Source organism: Nicotiana tabacum, chromosome 18, assembly GCF_000715075.1.
Source record: "Nicotiana tabacum cultivar K326 chromosome 18, ASM71507v2, whole genome shotgun sequence".
Taxonomy (NCBI): domain Eukaryota; kingdom Viridiplantae; phylum Streptophyta; class Magnoliopsida; order Solanales; family Solanaceae; genus Nicotiana; species Nicotiana tabacum.
Window position 1 is genome coordinate 38,191,400 of NC_134097.1, and position 9,572 is coordinate 38,200,971.

Genomic DNA, 9,572 nt, shown 5'->3' on the forward strand with positions numbered 1-9,572 from the left:
AATCATTCAGTTTGTTAGGAGAATTGGTTATAGCTGTTAATCAAATTAGTTTTAGTTAATTGCTAGTTGAGCAGATTTTAGAATCAAAAGTTTTAATATATTTGAATAGTTGTATTAAGGGGGGCAGTAATATTAAGGGGTTTCAGGGGTGATTTGGGAATGAAACAGTTAGAATAATATGTTAATGTTAGTGTTTTGTTAGTGGGATGTTGGTGTTTATAAATTAATGTGGTAATGGGGAACAAAAGGGAATGGGGGGGCTGAAAATAAGGAAAAGTTTTCCTTAGTGGATTTTAAGTGGAAAATTTCAGATTTAGTGGGAGAAAGTGGGGTCGGGCAGTAGGTTTAAAAGGTAAGGCAGGTCTGTATAAGAGGGGGGACATTTTTTCAAAGAAAGGGGAGGAATTTTGGAGAGTTTAAGAGTGAATGAAAGCGGAACTTTGAAGAAAGGAAAAACATTCATAGTTCAAGTTAAAAACCTGCTAGATTTTATCATAAGAATTCAGTAATTTTAAAGTTGAAATAGGCTGACTTTCAAACTAAAATAAATGTTTGGCATTGTTGGTTTTCAAGTAGTATTTCCTGAAGTGTGTTATTGGACATCTGTTACTGTTTCATTGCTACTTCTGGGTTTTGCTCCATTGGTTCTCGGGACTACTGGTTGACGAATTTTGTTCCGTTGGTTTTAAGTTGCCTGTTGGTTATTGTTGTAAGCACGTGATTTTTGACCCTCCCCGAGAATTTTCACGTTTTAGTGTGAATATGTGAAATTGGGTCTAGTGTAGCTATTTTAACTATTTTTACTTTATTTCGTTGCAAAAAGAAAAATTTCAAAAATATATATATATATAAATTTTAGTTTATGTATCTCTCATAAACTTGAAAAATACAAAAATTGCACTTTATTTTTGTACTTTATATAATTTCGAAAATTACAAAAAAAATAGTTTTATTAATATTCTATAGTCATTTTTAACTTTGAAAAATACAAAAATATTATCTCATATTTTATCTTAATATTTAAAAAAATGAAAATTACAAAAAATATAGTTTTATTAATATTTTGTAGCTATTTTAAATCTTGAACAATATTCAAAAAGATATAGTTTTGCTTAAATACTAGTCTTATTTTTGGTAGTTATTTTGCTTACATAGGACTAGTTAAGCAACGTGTTCCTATTTCTCGGGTCCGGGCAAAAGAATAATATTCGGGTTCAAACTACCCGGTTTTAGGCCTAATTTTCGGACCTAGCCCGTAATAAACCGTGTCCAGGACACATGGGGAACCCCACCACGCGTGGGGAACATATGCCTCGAACCCCACCACGCGTGGGGCTCATTTTCCTTGACAAGCCCATGCTAAATACACGGACAAACACAAGGACTTGGAAGATTTCGAAATTTTTGAAAACAGACCACTGTAGCTCTTTCTTCTTAAAAAAGAAGAAAGCAAAAAACCCTACAGGCACTGTTCACGCTTCTTCTTCCTCAAGACCACCAAACAGACCCCAAACCATCTACAACCTCCCAGCTGCCCAAACGACCACTGTTCCTCCGTCTTCTTCAAAAAACCAGTCCGAAAAACCCTACCCCGTCTCCTCCCAACCCCGTCGACCCTGCTACCCATCCCTACGTCCAAACACCAGCTCCCTCCATCCCACCTTCACCTCCGACACCGTCCAAACGAACGCCGAAAACCCATCTGATCCGCCGTTTCTTCAGCTGAGACAACAAAAATACCCCACCTCTATCCTATCTTCTTCTTCAGCCTTCTGCCGTGGTTTCTTCCTAACCAAAAACGACCAACACACACACACAAGAACACAAACCCCAGCAGCTATGAAACAACTCAAAAACAGCTCAGAAACGCAGCGAAAATCATGCTGCAAAACAGGTCCAAAAACTGCTAAAGAGATTATCGGCCATCGTTCGAGTTCGCCGGACGTAGAACCTAGCTCTTGTTTTCGTTTTCTCCAAAGTTTGTCGATGTCAGATTCCTTTGTGCAAAGTTGTTATTGAAGGTTAAAGAAAGTCCGTTGAGGTCGTCTTTGTTCGTCGAGGTCCGGCGCGTCGAGTCCGTCCGTTGAAGTCGATGTAGAGGTTTGGTCCCTGGTTCTATTCGTTTCTGTCTGTTCAGGTTAGTAAACCTCGATGTATTAGATAAATAAACTTACGTTGAATGTTTGAGATGCAATATAAAAATTGGTATGGAAATGTTCTGCCTATGTTTCATTGTCTGCATTTTGGTTCATTTTCATGTTATGTTATTCTTGTTTATTTGATGTCGTTTAATTAAGTTGGACTAGACGTTCTATGACACAAGTTTGACGTTAATCTGTTCGTCCTTTCCTTCGGTTAGGTCATTCGAAAAAATAGTATTAGTGCATGCTGTTACTACTACCGAAACACTCATTCACTAAACTCCTTTTATTAAACTTTTAACAAGTCATGGGATTTTAGTTGTAAAGAGGCCGTAAGTTTTAGTATTGTTAAAGACATAAAAATGGCATCCTTTAAAAAAATAAAAAATAAAAATATAATAGTAATAATAAAAAATAAAATGAGACGAGCCTCGCCAAATAAAAGGGACAAATTGCGGGGCCCTCACAAAATATATGTATTAAATACTTAGATTCCGGGATGGGTCGTTTAGCAAATTTCACGGCCCTACCCAAAAATAATAATGCGCTAGTTGCTTTAGGCGCGCCTTTAATAATGTTATCTCCCTAAACTCGGGTGCACATTTATGTGACCCAAATCCAAATCTCAACGGAGTCGAAATATGTCTCTAGTCACGGGCGCATTGATTGTGGCGTGGCCCGAGATGCATTTCCATGACGCTGCAAATTCCTTTAAAAAATAAGAATGAGATGAGCCTCGCCGAATAAAAATACAAATTGCGGGGCCCTCAGTAAATACTTGTTTTAAATTACTTAGAATTCAGGAGGGCCGCTTAGTGAATTTCGTGGCCTTCCCAAAATAATAATGTGATAGTCTCTTTAGGCGCGTGTTTAATAATTTACTTTCTTAAGCTCGGGTGTGCATTTCATGCGACCCAAATCCGATCCCAAAACATCAAATAAAATGTGTTCCGGATTATGGGTGCATTTCATGTGACATAGTCCAAAGACGTGTTTTAAATGATGTTCACATTTCTTTTTAAAAAACAATAATAGTAAAGCGGTTAAAAGATAAATTTGCACATAAGTTCATATTGTATTAAAAATCAGATAAATAAGCCAAATATAACAGTTGAGCGACCGTGCTAGAACCACGGAACTCGGGAATGCCTAACACCTTCTCCCGGGTTAACAGAATTCCTTATCCAGATTTCTGGTACGCAGACTATAATATAGAGTCATTATTTCCTCGATTCGGTATTAAAATTGGTGACTTGGGACACCCTAAATCTCTCAAGTGGCGACTCTGAAATAAATAAATAAATCCCGTTTCGATTGTCCTTTAATTGGAAAAAACTCCCCCTGCGCCCCCTCGGGTGCGGAAAAAGGAGGTGTGACAATTGTTGCTGTTGTCTGCTACTGATCTACTAATCCTCACCTTTTTCTTCTGTTCTATTATCAGGTACACTACTTTGAATCACATCGATGTTTGATTATTGAAGTTGAAATAAAATGGAAAGAAGATTTCTGTATTTAACTATAGAATAATTGTATTGTAGTTAGATATTAGTTATGTGTTTCATGTTGTATGAAAGGTAGAGGCATGTAGTATTAAGACTATTTTTGTAAAATCACTGATTAGCAGCTCGATAGGGCATAACGTTAGATTACAGACCTAAGATCCTTGAAATGACGTGAATATTAGTCAATACAGTATGCATGTTTAATTTGAGCAGAATTGTTAGATTGTTGAACTATTAGACGTATTTCTGTAAAAATTGCATAGTTATCAGTTTCATTTTTGCTAATTCATATATTTAAAAAAATGTAGCTTCGGAATCACATCCAACTCGAATTGGTAATTAGTTAATGTGGTGAATCGATTTAATTGGTTGGTAAAATCTAGCTTTGAACTCGTGAATATTGGAATAGAAGTAACTTGAAGTTTGTGAATTTTTTTTTGAATCTTGTTAGTAACAAAGATTCGTAAGTGTTAGGCAAATATAATTGGTTAGTAATTTCGTATAATCCGTAGGCTTGATATATTTGAAGTGCGATTCAATGTAGTAATGCTAAGAACACTAATCCAACAGGTTATTTAAGTTAATGATCAAGCTTAAGCAAACTTCCGTAATCATTAGTAATTAAGTTTGGCTTAGTTTCAAGTAGTTGAAATTAATTAGTTCCAACGGTTCATTTCATCTAACAGTGTGGGTTTAAATTAGTTATAGGATAATTAGTTTCTTTTGAATATATATTGTTTGTCAATTCCGTATTTATTTATAATTTCAATTTCAGTAGTATTGGCCTATAGAATAAGGCATGAAATAATCTCCTTTTACGCAAGTTTGATTGCAATTTTCCGGTTGCGTTTGCTTTAATCCGATAAATAAGTGATGGTCTTTTCAAGCATGTAATTAACTAGGATTTTTCTCTTTTATTTTAGAGACAAACTTAAACAGAAAATGTAGACACTTTAGGAATGTCCTTTTAAAAATAAAAGAGGCGTGCCTCTCCAAAATAAAACGTACAAGCGGCGAGGCCCTCTATTTTTAATAACTATCTAGCTTTCGGGAGAGGCCGTTTAGCGAATATCCACGTCATTCACCGATTTAATAACACGATAGTCTCTTTAGGCGCATATTTAATAAAATTACTTTCCTAAATTCGGGTGCGCATTTATGTGAGCCAAATCAAATCTCAACGACGTTAAAATATGTTAAAAACTACGGGTGCATTTATGTGACGTGGTTCGAGACGTGCTTTAACGACATTGTAATTCTCTTTTAAAATAATAATAATAAAAGCGGCTAAAAGTTAAAATTTGCACAAAGGTTCAAAATGTATTAAAATCAGATAAATAAGTCGAATATGACAGTTGAGCGACCGTGCTAGAACCACGGAACCCGGGAATGCCTAATACCTTCTCCCGGGTTAACAAAATTCCTTACTTGGGTTCTGGTTCGCGGACTGTTAAACAGAGTCAATTTTTTCCTCGATTAGGGATTTAAACCGGTGACTTGGGACACCATAAATCTCCCAAGTGGCGACTCTGAATTTTAAATAAAATAATCCCGTTTCGATTGTCACTTAAATTGAAAAAACTCCCTTATACACCCTTTCCCGGAGGTGTAGGCGAAAAATGAGGTGTGACAATTACTTACCTCAACCGGATGAGAATCTACTCCGCAATGCCCTTGGCTCTCGACTCGGCCTCAAATTGTCCCAAATCTATCCAAAATTAGAATCATATCATCTATACATGCCAAAGGGACAAAGCCCACGCGAAAAGTATCAAATTAAACTCAAAATTTCGAAATTGGCCAAAGGAGCACGTCTCAGAATCCGATAAAAATCACAACAATCCTTATCCTCCCACGAGTCTATACATACCAAGAACATTAAAATCGGACTTCAAATGGCCCCTCAAATCCCCAATCAAAGATATCCAATTACAAGCCCTAATTCTCCAATTTTAACCCTTAATTTCCAATAATTTCATGCCTAATCAGTTAGAAATCACCATAGAATCGAGTATTGAGTTCACAAATCTTACCTCCAAGCATTACACCTTGAATCCCTCTTCAAATCCTCGCAAAAAGCATCAAAGTCGTTCAAAAATGGTGAGAAATGGGCTAAAAATTACGAAGATGGGTGTTTATACATTTTGCCCAGGTGCTCCCTTCATCGCGAAAGCGACCATCCTCTCGCGTTCGCGTAAGCCAACTCAGACTGCCTCTCCGCTTAAACCTTCGTGAATGCAACAGTTGCTTCGCGAACGCGATGCTTAACCATCTCATTTCTTCCTGAACGTGGACCTCACCTCGCTAACGTGTAGACCAAAGACCTAGGTCCCCAACTGCCTAACTCCTCTTCGCGAACACGTCCCCACTCACGCGTTCGCGATGCACACGCTGCCTTATCCTTCGCGTTCGCTTCCTCACCTTCACGAACTCGTAGAAAAAAATCCACCACCACAAAAGACACTCTTGGCGAACGTGAGACACCCTCCGCGAACGCGATGAACAAACCTCTGCAACAGAAATCCAGCAAAATCTGCAACTATCAAACCCAAGAATTTGGTCCAATAACCTCCCGAAACTCATCGAGGCCCTTGGTACCTCAAACAAACATGCCAACACATCCCATAAAATCATTCAAACCTAGTCGATCCTTTAAATCACTCAAAAAAACACCAAAACACCAAATCAACCTCAGATTCAAGCCTAAGAACTTAAAAACTTTCAAATTCCACAAACGACACAGAAACCTATCAAAACAACTCCGAATGACCTGAAATTTTGCACACACGTCACAAATGACACTACGGACGTACTCCAATTTTTGGAATTTCATTACGACCTCTATATCAAGATTTCCACTGCCGACCGAAAGACGCCAAATTTCAATTTCGCCAATTCAAGCCTAAATCTACCACTGACCTCCAAAATACATTCTGATCACGCACCTAAATCCCAAATCACCTAACAAAGCTATTTGAACCATTAGAATTCACATCTGAGACCTTCTACACATAAGTCAACATCCGGTTGAGTTTTCCAACTTAAGCTTACTCAAAAGAGACTAAATGTCTCATTCCTCTCCAAAACCACTTCGAACCCGAACCAACCAACCCGATACCACATAATACCATTGAACAACATATAAAGAAGTAGAAATGGGGGAAATAGAGCGGTAACTCATGAAACGACCGGCCGGGTCGTTATATCCTGTTTCTCATAAACAAACGTTCGTCCTCGAACGTGCCAAGAGTTATTCCGAAAACCATCAAATCATTGTGTAACCTTACCATGCACATACCCGGGGGTGATCCCATGTCACCCTATCCCATATAGGTCCGATAACACAACATAATTGAAATTTCACAATTCACCCTAGTCCATAATCTTAGAACCAATTTTCCACTTCCGAAATTATCTATAAGATCATAATCTCACATCTACACCCTGAATAAGTCTGAACACGCTGTATCAAGCCATAACCACAATTCAAGATAAAAATCACATGATATACCGCACAACTCAAACACTCGTAGTGATAACTTCTAATCACAGTAGCTGTTCAAAACAACCGAATACCGATAATAAATCTCTTATCAGATAAAGACTCATTCCAACACTTTTGTATACTGCCAATGATGAATGAAACATGCATAAAGTCATAACTATTCCTTAGATCAACCATTCATGAAGCTCCTTCTCCTTCGGCAAGGACCTCAGTAAATTTCTAAGCCAAAAGTCGATATTATCCTTCCAACATACTAAAATCGAATCCGTTAGTATCCATTCTAGGTCCAATGACCTCATCTCATCGAACCCGACTACTCTAGTGATATGACACATCTATGAAATCTAAATCCACAACCCGTGCGACCCGGGCACCAATTAACAACAGTCCAAATGTACTCAAATCATGGAAAAATGACTCAAATGAGAGAGCAGTACCACCATAACACAATGCTGAGAACCCATCACACATCGTAGAACCAGAACACACGAATCTAACCCGAAGGATCATACCTCCACATAACTTCGCTGCAATACGCGACCCAATCCAAACACTTTTCCATATGAGACACCTCAAGTCACCATGCTCAAAATTAACAACCATACGCAATTTGATATCTAGCACCAAGAGTGAATCTCCATAACCATGGAGAAGCAAATGGTGCAATTCCACACCGGCCTGAAAGAACATACCCAATGCACAATCAATCGTGCAATACCCAGATGCCCATCTCACTCAATTTCCGCTATAAAGCCCAAATAGAACCATACCATTTGTGCATCTAATCGACGAATCAAAATCCCACGTAGCATACAAGAGTAATTCACAAATAAATCTCAGAACACGAATAAGCTTAACAATAACCGAATGGCACCTCTCTCAACAACAACAGTTCGGAATCAACATATCCAACTCGATGCAGAACGCACATCCATATTGGCCTACCAATGGACCCCAAATCAACTCTGGTCACCCACAATAGATAAACAACTCTCCAAAAGTTCACAATGACTGAATCATAGAACATACTAACATCTGACTAGCTTTGCTCGCATCTTCATAGTCCACAATCACAAAATAACCTATTTATGCGGACTCCCAGTCTCGAAATCCATAAAGCGCACGAATTACCATATTTGATCCCAACTCTACCGCTCGAATAAATAACACACCTCTAATACTCAATCATTCCATGAGGGATACTCCTATAATTCTTTTGTGCCACCAAGAAAACTTGAATTTCAGCAGTCGATCCAACCAGAGAGCACAACAATACCAATAAAGTACCCTTAACTCAAACACATTACCCTTTCTGAAATGTATACCCTCATCAAGCCGCACCGATTAGTGATATCATTTACCTAGTCATCTGAAACTATTCATGTTGCCTAAGAATTTATGACATTCCTTCCAAAACTGAACCTTGACCTCACACATGCAAATCTCAACCATACACAACATACCGCATATATCCTGCCATCCTATGATAAATATGAGAACTTCATAATTCATTCCGAGCCACAAGCAACTACGTACTCAACTAGCCAAGAACTTTCCATTTGATCCCATCTAGAAGAAAATCACTATACATCACATGCTCCTCACTCCAATAGAAAATATACATCTCCAACCGTGGTAGAAGCCATCAAGGACTCTCCGAATCCCATTTGTACAAAATCAAACTATCAAAACTGAATCCTTCTAGCTCAACCAAGCTATGCAGGTCACTAAAACCCAAGAGCATTGTCACGAGACACTTGTAGAAACTCATTGCCTCATAAGCACCCAAATAACTAATCATATCCCTTACTATACCGATCCGACCTACTACCAAGCTGTCATATTATCCAAGTTCCATCCGAATTACCTTCGAATTGATGTTTCTCCTTATCATAATACCGAAATCCTCAACCATGACTCACCACATGAGACCCAAGCATAAAACCACACCGTCTAAGGCTCATAAGCCGCTAAATACTCTCTCAAATATCCCCAAAAGCACCACATTCAAAATAATTACCCTAAAGAGACTTCCTAGGAATCTAAAGCCATTACCTTCACCTTCTTAATACTGATATATAGAATCTATAATGATATAGAAATGCCACAAGTCCAAACATCCTCCAATATAAATCTCAGTTTCTAGCCAAACACATATCCCGAAGATTCCCAATTGCCACGTATAAGCCTTGAACTCATTGGAACCATTCTTGAGAGTCATCCACTCTGCTCAAATCTCAATTAGACTTATCAAACGGATCGAATGACTTGTGTCCCATTATCACTCCAACACCCAAGGAAGTAACCCATTCTTCTAAGCCGCCGAGCAATTTTTCCCTACTCCATACATGTTACATTCCTCACAAGCAACAACTAATTCATCTGATGTTCCTCATATACCCATAAAGCATAACACAACCCTTG